The sequence below is a fragment of the Podarcis filfolensis genome (assembly GCF_964270895.1).
Source record: "Podarcis filfolensis genome assembly, chromosome: 14".
Lineage (NCBI taxonomy): Eukaryota > Metazoa > Chordata > Lepidosauria > Squamata > Lacertidae > Podarcis > Podarcis filfolensis.
This window is the reverse complement of record NC_139616.1, coordinates 23,041-36,828: the sequence shown is the minus strand read 5'-3', so window position 1 is coordinate 36,828 and position 13,788 is coordinate 23,041.

Sequence of the window (13,788 nt, the reverse complement as noted above, 5' to 3'; positions counted from 1 at the left end):
GAGAAGCAAATTTATTTGAAACCCTTAAACTGGTGTCTTGTCATTACTGGGAGGGGATTCCAATTTTTGTGCTTCTGATGGTATCGTGTCATATTTATGTCTGATAATTTCGAAAAGCAAGCAAACCACCCCAGACCAAGGAAACCACCACAAACAGAAACTACTTGAAAAGAACCCAAAGAAAAAAGCAAATTCATTAGAAACCCTCAAACCAGCATAAACTGATATGCAAATATTGCGTACACGTTATGTTTCTAGTTATTTTGCTTTTCCTTGTGTTGTGTGTTCAGTTTAGGGTGGTTCTGCTTCTCCTCAATGATTATGACGGTGTTTTCTTTGGTTTGGGTTATTCTGCTTCTATCGTGTTTTGTGGAGAATTTGGCATTTTGGCGATGGCTTTTCACCATTTTTGTGTCTCCTCTGGTGTTTTGTCATTTCTGGGGTGGGTTTCCAATTTTTGCCCTTCTGATGGTATTAGTGTCATATTTATGTCTGATAATTTTGAAAAGCAAGTAAACCACCCCAAACCAAGGAAACCACCCCAAACAGAAAGTACATGAAAAGAACCCAAAGAAACAAGTTAAATACTGAAAAGCAATTCCACCAGAAACAACCAAACCAGTGTAAACTTATCTGCTATGTATTGTGTGCAAGTCATGTTTCTAGTGATTTTGCTTTTCTTGGTGTTGTTTGTTCAATTAAGGGTGACTCTGATTCACCTCAATTGGTTTTAATGATTCTGATGTTTCTTCTTTGTTTTGGGTTATTCTGCTTCTTTCAAGTTTTGTGGTGAATTTGTCATTATGGTGATAGTTTTTCATTGTTTTTGTGTCTCCTCCGGGGTTTCCTTGGTTAGGAGTGATTTGCTTCCTTTTTGAAATTATCAGTAACATAAAATTGACACAATACCATTAGAATCACAGAAATCAGAAATCTTGTTTTGTTTAGGGTTAGGGTTAAGGTTGGGTTAGGGGTTCTGTTTCGTTTAGGGTTAGTGTTGGCGGTAGCATTAGGATTAGGGTGAAGCTTAGGCTTAGAGTGTGAGGGTTAGGGTGTTAGGGTTATGGGAAGAGGGTTTGGGTTGGGGGGAGATGGTTAGGGTTAGTGTTAGTGGGGAAAGGTTAGGGGTTAGAATTAGGGGAGAAGGTAAGGGTAAGATGAAGGGGTTGTCAGGGTTAGGCAGAGGCTTAGCGTTAGGGTCTTGTTTCGTTTAGGGTTATGGTTAGTGTTAAGTTGTGGGTAAACATATCAGACTACACAGCTCTTGTTTATTCAGAGGCGAGAACAGAGCTGAGCTGAAGGGTTCAGTCAGCCTGCTTATATAGAGCTCCAGTACACATAATTGTAACAACTTTCTAAAACTATCCAATCAATGAATGTCACTTTCGATCCCTTATTTGCATAACTATCTACAGTATCCCCCTGCTGGCCCAGGGTGAGAACTTCAGTACATAACACCCCTCCCCACCAAGATAAGGCGTTAGTTACAATCGTAATGGTTTCCTTATATACAGCACTACACGTAATGGTTCAATTAGGCACAAAAGCATATTGGTTACATTTCACATACTTCCATTAGACCAACAGTATTACATGTCCAACAACATAGCCCTTTAAATAAGTTGGGCGCTTGGAAACTCTGCCAGACTGCCGGGGAGCGGTACCCAGGTCCGGTGGGCTGCCCGATTCTTGCTGAGGCTGTGGAGTGACCCTAGAAACCAAGTCCCCTGGAACCGCTGCTGTGGGTGGAACCTCCACAAGTGGAGTTGGTGGAATGTCAGGCACGGCAGTGGTCTGAGTCTGTGGGAAGTCCGGCAGACCCTCTGAAGTGGCTTGGTTCGGCTCCACGCCTGCAGTTTGTGAGAGAGGTGTAGGTGGAGCCTCGCCATCTGTAAGTGTCTGTTCCAGAGCCATGAGCGCAGTTGGGGGCACTGCGGCAGTGTCCAAGTCCCCAACCCTGAGCCTAAGCTGGTCTATGTGCTGGCGCCACAAACGTCCGTCTTCGAGTGCCACCTGGTATGAGCGAGGTCCAGTGACTCCCACTACTGTGGCTGGCACCCAAGGAATGTCCCCCACAAAGTTCCGGGCAAAGACCTGATTTCCTGGAACAAATGATCGTGGCGTGTTGACACAGCCTGGGGGTTTGGCCACGGCAAAGTTTGGGTGTAGCCGGTCGAGCGGAGACCTGAGGTGGCGACCCATAAGCAGTTCGGCAGGACTCCGCCCTGTGGCCGCATGAGGGGTGATGTGTTGATGTGTTGCACAAACGAGTATTCAGCAACCCGCTCATGCCAGTCTCCCTGGTCCAGGCGTGCCAGTGCCTCTTTTGCTGAGCGCACCATTCTCTCCGCTTGCCCGTTGCTGGATGGATGAAATGGTGCCGTTAGGGCATGGCGGAACTTGCAGTGCATTGCAGCCTGTCGGAGGGTGGCAGTGTAGTTGTTAATTGACTGGTTCCGGTGGTAGAACGCATGGCGGGCAGCAATCTTGGACGGCTTTGGTGCGTAGTGGTTGAGGAGCTTCTCTTGAATCGTGTCCCACGGTGCTGCCTGGACTGCTTCAGGTGCAAGCTGCTTCAGGTGCAAGCAATGCTCAGGCCATCTCAAACACCTCAGGCCCACAGAGGATTCTTCTTTCTATGTAGATGGAACCCAAAACAACCTGTTTTGCTTTGTTTAGCCTTATTACACTTTGTTTTGCTATTTGTGGGTGAATGGACACCGAAAGAACAATCAAAGCTTATTGGTCCTCTTTCTATTGAGATGGAACCAAAACACCTATGCTTGATTTGGGCTGATAACAAACATTTCACTCTGCGATTTTTGGGTGAATGTGCATTCTAACCCCAAAAACACCAATTTGAAATAAGCCCAATCAGAGCTTTATCATCTTCTTTTTATGTAGATGGAACCCAAAACACCTTTTTGCTTTGGTTGGGGATGATTCTGGTGCACACCCAAAGAACACCATGTGAATTGAAATAAGCCCAATCAAAGCTTATTCGTCTTCTTTCTACGCATATGGAAGCGAAAAGACGGTGTTTTGTTATTTTGGTCTCATTACATACACTTTGCGATTTCTGGGTAAATGTGCATTAACACCAAAGAACACGACTTGAAATAAGCGAAATCCAAGATTCTTCTTTCTATGTAGATGGAACCCAAAACAACCTGTTTTGCTTTGTTTAGGCTTAGTACACTTCGCTTTGCTATTTGTGGGTGAATGAACAATTTGTTCAGCACCTGAGACAGTGGTGGGCAACCCAAATTCCCTTCTAAATGCAATACTGGCAGGAACTACATGGTACAGCGCTGCAGATCTATGCTCTGCGTTCTTCAGTATCCCTCTAGCCTCTGAGAGTCAATTCCTCTTCGCCTTCACCTGGGGACCTAGTTAACTAACCTGGACCAGACTACCCCAGGGTTATGCGGAATCGCCCGTTATATTTTCTGCAATATTACACCAGGATTTACAGGATGTACATCTGTCTGGTCTACCTATCTGCTCTATGTAGATGACATTTTAATATGTTCTACCAGTGAGGGGGCGTGTAAATTAGACACAAAACACCTCCTTCTCGAGCTAGCATATAAAGGACACAAGGTGTCCCCTAAGAAGCTGCAATACTGCAAGCAGGAAGTAAAATACCTCAGACATATCCTGGGGATAGGCAGCCGAAGCCTAGCAACTGACAGAATAGAGGCAGTCACCAAAATCCCCCTCCCCAAAACGAAGAGACAATTGCGGGGCTTCCTTGGTATGGCAGGCTTCTGCCAAGCTTGGATTGCCGACTACAGCGAAATAACTAAACCCCAGTTGGCTATGACCCGCCAAGATCATCCTGATGAACTTGTTTGGGGAGAGGAAGCCTATAACTCCTTTGAACGCCTTAAGAGGGAATTACGATCTGCCCCCGCCTTGGGCCTCCCAGACTATCGCATCCCTTTCAACCTATTCATTCATGAACAAATGGGGGCAGCTTCAGGAGTTCTTACCCAGCCCTTCTGAGATCAAGAAAGGCCAGTGGCATATTACAGTCTACAACTCAATACTGCAAAGGGAGCAGTGAGTTGTTTGAGAGCCATTGCTGCCTCTGCGCTCCTCCTTCAAAAGGCTCAAGAGACAGTGTTAGGACATGAGATCACAATCCATGTTCCCCACGCGGTCTCAACCCTTCTAACTCTAAGGGGCTGCCACCACTTCTCAAACCCACGTCTAAACCGTTATGAAGCCCTCCTGTTAACTCCATCCAATGTCACTATTAAACGGGTCAACTCCCTAAACCCAGCAACCCTACTACCCCTCCTGTTGCGTTCGCAAAGTAAAGGAAGGATTGAACTCTGATTAATAAGAAAACACACAGAGGCTTAAACCAGCAAGACTCTGGGAAGGGTGCGTATAAATCGTCTCTCTCTCTCTGTGCCTGTCCATGTGCAGCTCCTGGCCCAGGCCGTTTTATTCACAAAAGAACTTTTTACAGAGTGTTTGTAAGAACCAATCAGATTTCTTCTGAGCATTTCCACAAACCCACGTGGGGACAAGTTAAACTACTAAAACTAATTAAGCACAAATATTTCTGGGGTAAACAAAGAACAGAACTACAAAGAAGAGCATCTGGCAACCCCGGAGGTAATAAACAATCAGTACATATGATAAGAAGGATGACCAGGAGGACAGCGGATCATTATCACCTTCATGTGAGATCTGTTTCCTGGCCCTAAGATTAACATCCTAAAATTAATATATAAGAAACTGCTTCAAAGAAATTTGCCCACTATCTTTATAGCCCAGGATGCCTGCCTGGTGAAGCAACTGCTGTGTACGTGACATGTGAGGAAGAGAGGAATGGAACAGGGACGCAGGGGTGTAGATTGATCAAGAATCATATCAAAATAGTTTAAACCCAGTCAACGCAATGCTTTCATTGCTGACACAGATGGCTTACCCTATATCTGTTATAATTCCTCATAGCAATCCCACCTGATCACTACGTCTCTGGATATTTGCACTCCTACACCCTTCCAGATGATGGCACCCTGCACCATGATTGTACAAAGATAGTCCACCAAGCTGAGAAACCCTGAGGAGATTTAGACCACCTCCCTCTAGAAAACCCTGAACTAATACTCTACACAGATGGCAGTTCCAAAGTCATAAACGGGGAAAGGAAGACTGGATATGCCGTAGTCTCTGACTTCGAAGTCTTAGAAGCCAACCCTATAAACCCTCAATATAGTGCCCAGGCAGCAGAGTTAATTGCCCTCATAAGGGCTTGTGAGATTAGCGAAGGAAAAAGGACAACCATTTACACTGACAGCAAATATTGCTTCGGACTAGTACACACAACTGGCCAGATATGGCTCCAAAGAGGCTTCCTGACCGCAGCTGGTTCTCAGCTCTCCCACGCCGCCCTAGTGGAAAGGTTACTAACAGCCATCCACATGCCCAAAGCAATAGCTGTCGTCCACTGCAAAGTACATACAAAAGGGAGGGACTCAGTCTCCAAAGGTAACAGGCAAGCCAACAGGGCAGCCCAAATGGCCTCACTACGCCCCCCAGAGGACGAGACTGAGTTCCAAGGTATACAACTCCCTGCCGACATTGACTTCAAACAAATGTACCAATTGGCCACTGAAGAGGAAAAAACAATGTGGGAATCCATGGGCGCCAACAAAACGGATGGCGTCTGGTTCCTCCCAGACGGCAGAACCGTCATGCCAAAAGCCTGGACTCCAAAATTTGTGAGGGTCCTCCACCAACAGACACATTGGGGAAAGGGAAGACTAATAGACCATGTCCAAAGGTGCTGGTATGCTCCAGGGATAGCGGCTGCAGCCACAGCAGCCTCAAAGAATTGCATAACATGCATAACATGAGAGTTTACAGCTGGATTTCATCGACTTACCCCAGTGTCAGGGGTTCAAACATGCCTTAATCATAGTGGACAAATTCTCCTCCTGGGTGGAGGGATTCCCTTGCAAGAGGGCAACCGCTTCAGTACTCGCCAGGGCCCTTTTACAAGATATCATTCCCTGGTATGGAGTACCCCGTCGACTGGACAGTGACAGGGGAACCCACTTTACTGCAGAGGTAGTCCAACAGGAGGCCCAAGCTCTTCGAATAAAGTGGGAATTCCATACACCCTACCACCCAGCCTCATCAGGACAAGTAGAGAGCATGAATCAAGAGGTAAAGGTACAGCTAGGGAAACTTTGTAGTACCACCAGACTAAAATGGGTATATGCACTCCCACTAGTTCTCCATAATATTCGGAGTGCCCCCACTGGACCGTTAAAACTGTCCCCCTTTGAATTTCTGTTTGGGAGATCCCCTCCCCCTGTTTATAACACTTTATTTCCCCTCTTAGAACTTGAGGTGGAGGAAGCAGAACTTACTAATTATGTCATTCAGCTCCAAAACCAGCTACAACATCTCCACAAGTATGCTGCCATAGAGGGACAGAATCTACCAATCAACGTCCCAGCACACTCCTTCCACCCGAGGGACTGGATCCTGGTTAAAGTGTACCAGAAGCTGCCCCTTCAACCTGCCTGGGAGGGCCCGTACTTCTAACCAAGTACTTCTAACCTCACCTACTGCTGTGAAGGTGGGAGAAAAGAACGCCTGACTACATCACACTAGGTGCAAGGCAGCACCACCGCCCCAGGAGGCGCAGGAGAGCCAGGGAGAGGACTACACCTTTGATGCCCCGCCTCCCGCCGCAACCTCCTACATCAACGAGGATGAGGACCAACAGACCGGACCAGATCAGGGTCAGGATCAGGCCCAACAGACTGGACCAGATCGGGGTCAGGATCGGGCCCAACAGACCGGACCAGATCAGGGTCAGGATCAGGCCCAACAGACCGGACCAGATACCACCTCTGAGCCCATCTGGACCTCCGAAGTTGTCCCGGACACAACCGCCATCAAACTACCTCAAACATGTTTGACAGCTCAACTGACCGCTCCACCGACAGCTCCACTGACAGCTCACCACTTCATAGCTCAACTCCTCGTTTTCGAGCGCCAACCCAGCCCTCTGTTCATCCTGTTTACCACCCCGCTGCTGAACATGGAATATTCCCCACCCTTTTTATCCTCTCCTCCCTGACCAGGATCTCCGCTTTCGCGTTGAGCCACTGCACTGGATTACAAACAAACTACCATTTCTTGGACTTTCACAGTATCGAATCTGGGGGGAAATCCAACCCTGACTGAATGAGGGACTTTGACTTCTGTCTCCCTGAGTCACTGACTCTGTTGCACCATTCATTAGTACCCAGACTTACCAATAACCAGTACTGGGAACTCTTTATACGAGACCAAAATCTCCAACGTATAGGGTCAGCCGTCCTCACTCTCAACCATCAGTATTGGTACTGATATGTACCATGGGGACATATTCACCCAGTGCTTTTCAAGCTGCACTGGCTCCCGGTGGAATACAGGGTCAGATTTAAGGTGCTGCCTTTGACCTTTAAAGCCCTTCATGGCCTAGGACCCTCGTACCTACGGGACCGCCTCTCCCAGTATGCCCCACGGTCCATAAATAGTAACACTCTAGTGGTCCTGGGCCCTAAGGAAGTTAGATTGGCTTCAACCAGAGCCAGGGCCTTTTCAACTCTGGCTCCGGCCTGGTGGAACGCTCTGCCTCATGAGACCAGGGCCCTGCAGGATCTGATTTCTTTCCGCAGGGCCTGTAAGACAGAGTTGTTCCGCCTGGCCTTTGGCTTGGAGCCAATTTGATTCCCTCCCTCTCTTTCTTTTTTCTTTTCCTTCTCCTCCTGCGAGGAGGCTACATTTTAATATTTCAATGTTTCAATATTTTATTGTTGTATTTTTAATTTTGTTTTTAAGTTGTAATAATTCAACTTGTTTTTATTATTGCTTGTAAGCCGCCCTGAGCCCGGCCTTGGCTGGGGAGGGCGGGGTATAAATAAAAAATATTATTATTATTATTACTGCCTGAGATGCAGCAATGGGACTTACCTACTTTGTGGCCAGGGAGAGATCTCTAGAAATCCAAACTGGACCAAAATCGAACCCGGAGGGGCTACACACGTGTACACAGACTCACACCACCCTTCTGAAAATTTGATCTTTGGTTTCCAATGCCTTTTTATGACCCCTGAGCCACGAAAACCCTAACTGCAAGGACTCCGCCTAAGGCAATTCTGTTGCCTATGGAACCTTGGACTCACTCACGACTGGAGAGGGGCAGAGTACCTGGAGGGTTGGCACCCCTCCCACACCCCTGTGTGGGACAACGCCGGTCCTTTGAGATGTGGCAGGATTGCTAAGGACAGACGGCTCCTGAATACCACTGACACCTGGTTGGCACCACGCCCCTGCAGCTTGGCACAGACCTCTCCTTCCCCGGAGAAGATCTCCTTTTGTCCTGGGAGCAGAACTCTTACATCAAACTTCTTAGCCAGGTGGCTAAAGAAACTCCCTACTTGAACTGTTGGATCTGTGCCCACGCACCCAGCCACCTCCAGCAAAGTATTTCGCTAATTCCAGTAGCCATAACACTGGAACAATACCGTTCCGGAGATGTTGCCTCCTGGAACCTAACCACTTTAAACCTTACCCACAAATATCTGTACCTCACAGGTCCCACCAAGGGACCCCTCTGTCGTCGCTTCACCGGAGAAGGGACCTCTATCGGAACTAGCACCTGCAATGTCAACCTCGAGATTCTAGCCACAGGACAAGTGACTGTCACCAACCCGACACGTTCCCAGACCTTTCCAAACCTCACCCTCGCCTGGGCCAACGCAATCGGCCACCCACCCACTTGGAAGCCACAACACTCAGACCTTATGCTATTGCAGACCTTTGCATCTGGCAGAATGGAATCGTTCCTCAGTGGCTTGTTCTGGGTGTGCGGACACCGGGCATACACCTGGATAAGCCCACACGTCTGGGTCCTGCTTTGTCGGATACATTGTCCCTGGGATTAGGGTCACCCCGCATCTACCACCCGGGAGACAGGGGAATAAAAGGGAACAAAAGGACCTGTCAGATCTCTCTGACATCGCTGCCAATGGAGAGACTGTGAGTCGGGCACTGTTCCCTGCTTATGGAGCTGGATCTAACCACGTCAACATTCTCAGACTCACCGACATCCTCCTGAAGTTCATGCAAGAAGCCACTCAGATAACGGACTCTTTGGTATCTGAGCTCTCTGAGGTAGGTTACAAACGAGGATTGCTACAGACTTTTTATTGTCAAGTCAAGGGGGGACCTGTGCTTTGATAGGCGCCGAATGTTGCACATATGTGACTGACCAATCCTTGAACATCACCGGACACTTAAATAACATACACAAATTGGGAGGGAGGCTCAGTGACATTCAACATGAAGGACTGTCAGACTTTGATCTTTGGGGTTGGCTACCCAAGTTAGGCTGGCTTCGACAACTACTCAAAGGGATCATTTTGACCCTAGACACCTAGGGTTTTAGACCCCCCCAACTGTCAATCACTGTGCTCTGCAGGAGAACGCCTCCTGCAGATACCCTCTTATTAAGAGGTCTGTTCTGCAAATCACAGGAGTTGGACCTTTAGTTTTGTGGCACCTGGCCTTTGGAATGCCCTTCCCTTGAATATTACATTTAGCAGGAGCTTGGACTAGACGACTCTACAATTTTGTGATTCTATGACTGGAGAGGTGCCACCTCTTTTTGGTACCAGTTGAAGACCTTCCTCTTCCAACAAGCCTCTTAAGATTAGATATTTCCCAGTCTGCATCCCTACTGGAATGGTCTGTTTTCAAGAGGTTTTTACCATTTTATCACATTTGCTGCCTTGGGCAACTTTGGGATAGAAGTTTAATAAACAAAACAAAACAAAAAAAACACCAAATACATTAATAAAAAAGTCCCTGACAAGAATACCACTGAATGCAGGAAGAGCAGAGGACTGGAGTTACAGGAACTAATTCATCTTTTTCTCTCTTAGTCCACTTCTATTTTGTTTTGATCCATTTTTAAATCTGTGTGCCCTTTGATTCCATTTGGCAACAGAATCGATTTTTGGAGCAAAGGGTGAGCTGCTGAAAGGAGAGCTATTTTTTCCCCCACTCCCAAACCCCTGAAAAAATGTCAGATTTTGTGCAGACATGTGGATGCCCTGTAAAGTGATTGAATGAAGCAGGATGCACCTCACTAAATACCGTATTTTTTGCCCCATAGGACGCACCAGCCCATAGGACGCACCTAGTTTTTTGGGGGGGAAATAAAGTGAAAAATTTGTTATTTCACGCCCCCCAGATGCGCTGCGCTAATCCCGAAAATTGGGGCGAGCGGAGCTCAGGGTTAGGGTTGGGGTTGGGGTTGGGGTTGGGGTTGGGGTTGGATTAGGGTTAGGGTTAGGGTTAGGGTTAGGGTTAGGGTTGTTAGGGTTAGGGTTAGGGTTGTTTTAGGGTTAGGGTTAGGGGTTAGGGGTTAGGGGTTAGGGTTAGGGTTACGGTTACGGTTACGGTTACGGTTTTAGGGTTAGGGTTTTAGGGTTAGGGTTAGGGTTAGGGTTAGGGTTGGGGTTAGGGGTTAGGGTTAGGGTTAGGGTTAGGGTACATCCTGCTGAAAGGAGAGCTATTTTTTATCCCACTCCCAAACCCCTGAAAAAATGTCAGATTTTGTGCAGACATGTGGATGCCCTGTAAAATGATTGAATGAAGCAGGATGTACCTCACTAAATACCGTATTTTTTGCCCCATAGGACGCACCAGCCCATAGGACGCACCTAGTTTTTTGGGGGGGAAATAAAGGGAAAAATTTGTTATTTCACGCCCCCCAGGTGCGCTGCGCTAATCCCGAAGCTTGGGGCGAGCGGAGCTCAGGGTTAGGGTTAGGGTTGGGGTTGGGGTTAGGGTTAGGGTTGTTAGGGTTATGGTTAGGGTTGTTAGGGTTAGGGTTGTTAGGGTTTTTAGGGTTAGGGTTAGGGTTAGGGTTAGGGTTTTTAGGGTTAGGGTTAGGCAAAACAAAAAAAATTTTTTTCCTGTAACTGGTTAGGGTTAGGGCTAGGGCTAGGGTTAGGGTTAGGGTTATAGGGTTAGGGTTAGGGTTAGGGTTAGGGTTACGGTTAGGGTTAGGGGTTAGGGTTAGGGTTAGGGTTAGGGTTAGGGTTAGGGGTTAGGGGTTAGGGTTAGGGTTAGGGTTAAAGTTAGGGTTAGGGTCAGGCTCGGGAGCAGGAGCACAGGGGAGTTAGGAAATGGAGAGCGAAGGGGTAGGATCCGAGGGCAGCGTAGGGGAGTATGACAGTGACCCGAGAGATTCCATGAGCTTCTCCTGCGAATCAGAAGATTCCCAGAAGGGGGTGCCGATGGTCAGGGCAAGGGGGGTCCCAGGGGGGACGCACCAGAAACAAGGAGCCAGCGGGGACCCCCAAAGCAGCAGCGGAGGATCAGGACCAGTTTCCCCACCAGAGCGTAGTAGGGGGAAAGAGTCACATGTGTCAGGACCAGCGTCTCCTCCAGCGGGGAGACAAGATGAGTCAGGGCTGACCACGCCTCCATCGGAGAGTGGGGGAACGGAGGGGAGGTCAGTTGCAGCTAGCCTCCCCGAAGGGGGAAGCAGTGACAGCAGCAGTGAAACGGTCAGGAGGAAAGTTGCCGGCTGGGCGCGCGCGCCAAGTTCAAATGTACAGGCGCGAGGGACAGCAGGAGACCCGGATTGGGAAACAGCTCCTAAAGCCCGCCGGAGGGAGGGGGAAGACTCAGGGGAATCAGCGTCAGAAGAGTCTAGAAAGGGCGAGACCCCGACGGACAGGCGGAACCAGAGGAGGAAAGAGCAGAGGAAGAGGTGGAGCAAGGCTAGAGTCTTAAACTGGTGTCTGGGGGGAGGAGATTCAGACGGAGCTTCAGCGGTCTAGAGTTTGAGACGTAGAGCTGCACGCTGCGGCTGTGGAAGTGAAACTGGACTTCAATAAAGACTTTCGTACTTAACAACGAAGCGGCGTTGGTCCTTTGTGAGCTGGGATCTCGGGCAGCTCTGACAGTAAGCTCCGTCTCACATAGAATTTAACCCTCGCAGCGTGAGTTGGTGCAGCGAGGGGCAAAACTTGGTGTTTTGCGAGCTCACGAAGATAGGCAAAGATTACTACAGAGGAGAAGGTGACAGAACTGCAAAACGCAGTCACGACGCTTTACGCAGAAGTAGCAGCATCCAGGAAAAGAGAAGAAGAAGCAGTAGCGCTCTGCCGGGATCTGCAGACCAGGTGGGAACGTTTGGGCAAGGAGGGGCTGCCAGGACCCAAGCCGGAGGGAGTTGGCCTCGGGAAGAGGGGGGGCAGCATAGTAGCCCACTTCGACGGGAACCTGCAGCAGTATCCTAACTTCAGAGCCGACATAGTTTTCGCGCTCAATTTGCTTCGGAAAGACTTTAGAGATGAGGAAGAGAAAGTAGGCTTCATAATTACTCATCTGCATGGGGAAGCTAAATCGTGGCTGCGGAATTTATGGCGCGAAAATGATCCCGCCCTCCAAGATTCCAACGCATTTATCAAACCTATGGACGCTTGTTTTAAATCAACGGTAGATGTGGATGTGGCCAGGAGGGAAATGCATGGGCTGCAGCAGGGCAAAGCCACGGTGAGACAATATCACTCCCTCTTTTTTGCGTTAGTGAATGTGCTGGGCTGGCAGAAGGACTCCGTTGCCGTCAGGGATCTGTTCTGGGAGGGACTAAATGGGGCCGTGAAAGATGAGCTGGCAAGGGGAGAAAGACCTAAAAGCACCACAGAAGTCGTGCAGAGAGCGCTGGCGATAGGGGTGCTCCTGGAAGACCGCCCTTGGAGCAGGGAGGAGGGACGTAGGGCAAGCACACCAGCCAGAACAACTCCTTTCCTACCCAGAGAGACAGGGCGCTGGGGAGGGGAGAAGAGCCGATGGAGATAGGTGGTGCCAGGGCTCAGACAGCAAGCAGAGCCCAAACACCAGGAGCAGTCAAGGCCAAGGCTCCTAGAGGGAGCAGGAAGTGTTACATCTGCGACAGTGCACAGCACATGGCCAAAGAGTGTCCCCAGAGGATCCAGAAGCACACTGCAGCCTCAGCAACAGTAAGGGGAGCAGTTCAGCAGGGGGAACAGCTGCAGGGAAACGAAGAAGCCTGGTTGGAAGCAGAAGCACTGGGGCCCAGCCAGGCGAGTCAGTGAAGCAGTCCCCAGAGATTTTACAGCCCACAGACCCCCTCCCACCCAAGCCAGTGGTGCAACTCACCGCATCGCTCCAGCTGCCCAATGGGCTCACCCTGGAAGTCCCAATTACCATTGACTCTGGTAGCAACGCAGACCTTGTAGGAGTGGACTTTGTAGTGAGTTGGCTGGATAGGCACAGCCCGGCATTAGCATGGTACCAGCGGCAATTGACCTTCTGCTCCTCCTACTGCGCAGAACACTGAATCCAGACCCGCCAGGAGGAGGAGGGGCAAGAGGATGAACCGCAGTTACACCTAGGCATGGTGCAAGCGGTACCCAACAAGTACAAGGAGTTTTTGGAGGTCTTCTGCGAGAGGGAAGTGGATAAGCTGCCTCCCCACAGGCCTTACGACTGCAAGATTGACCTCCTGCCGGGAGCGACGCTGCCGACTGGGAAACTGTATTCCATGTCTGAAGACGAACTGCAAGAACTCAGGGAGTTCATAGATCACAACTTGAAGCGGGGGTTCATCCAAGAATCTAAAGCAGTGGGGGGGCAGTCAGGTGTTTTTCGTGAAGAAGAAGGACACGCCCCAACGCAGGCTCATAGTTGATTATAGGATCATAAATTCCAAAACAAAGCCCGCAG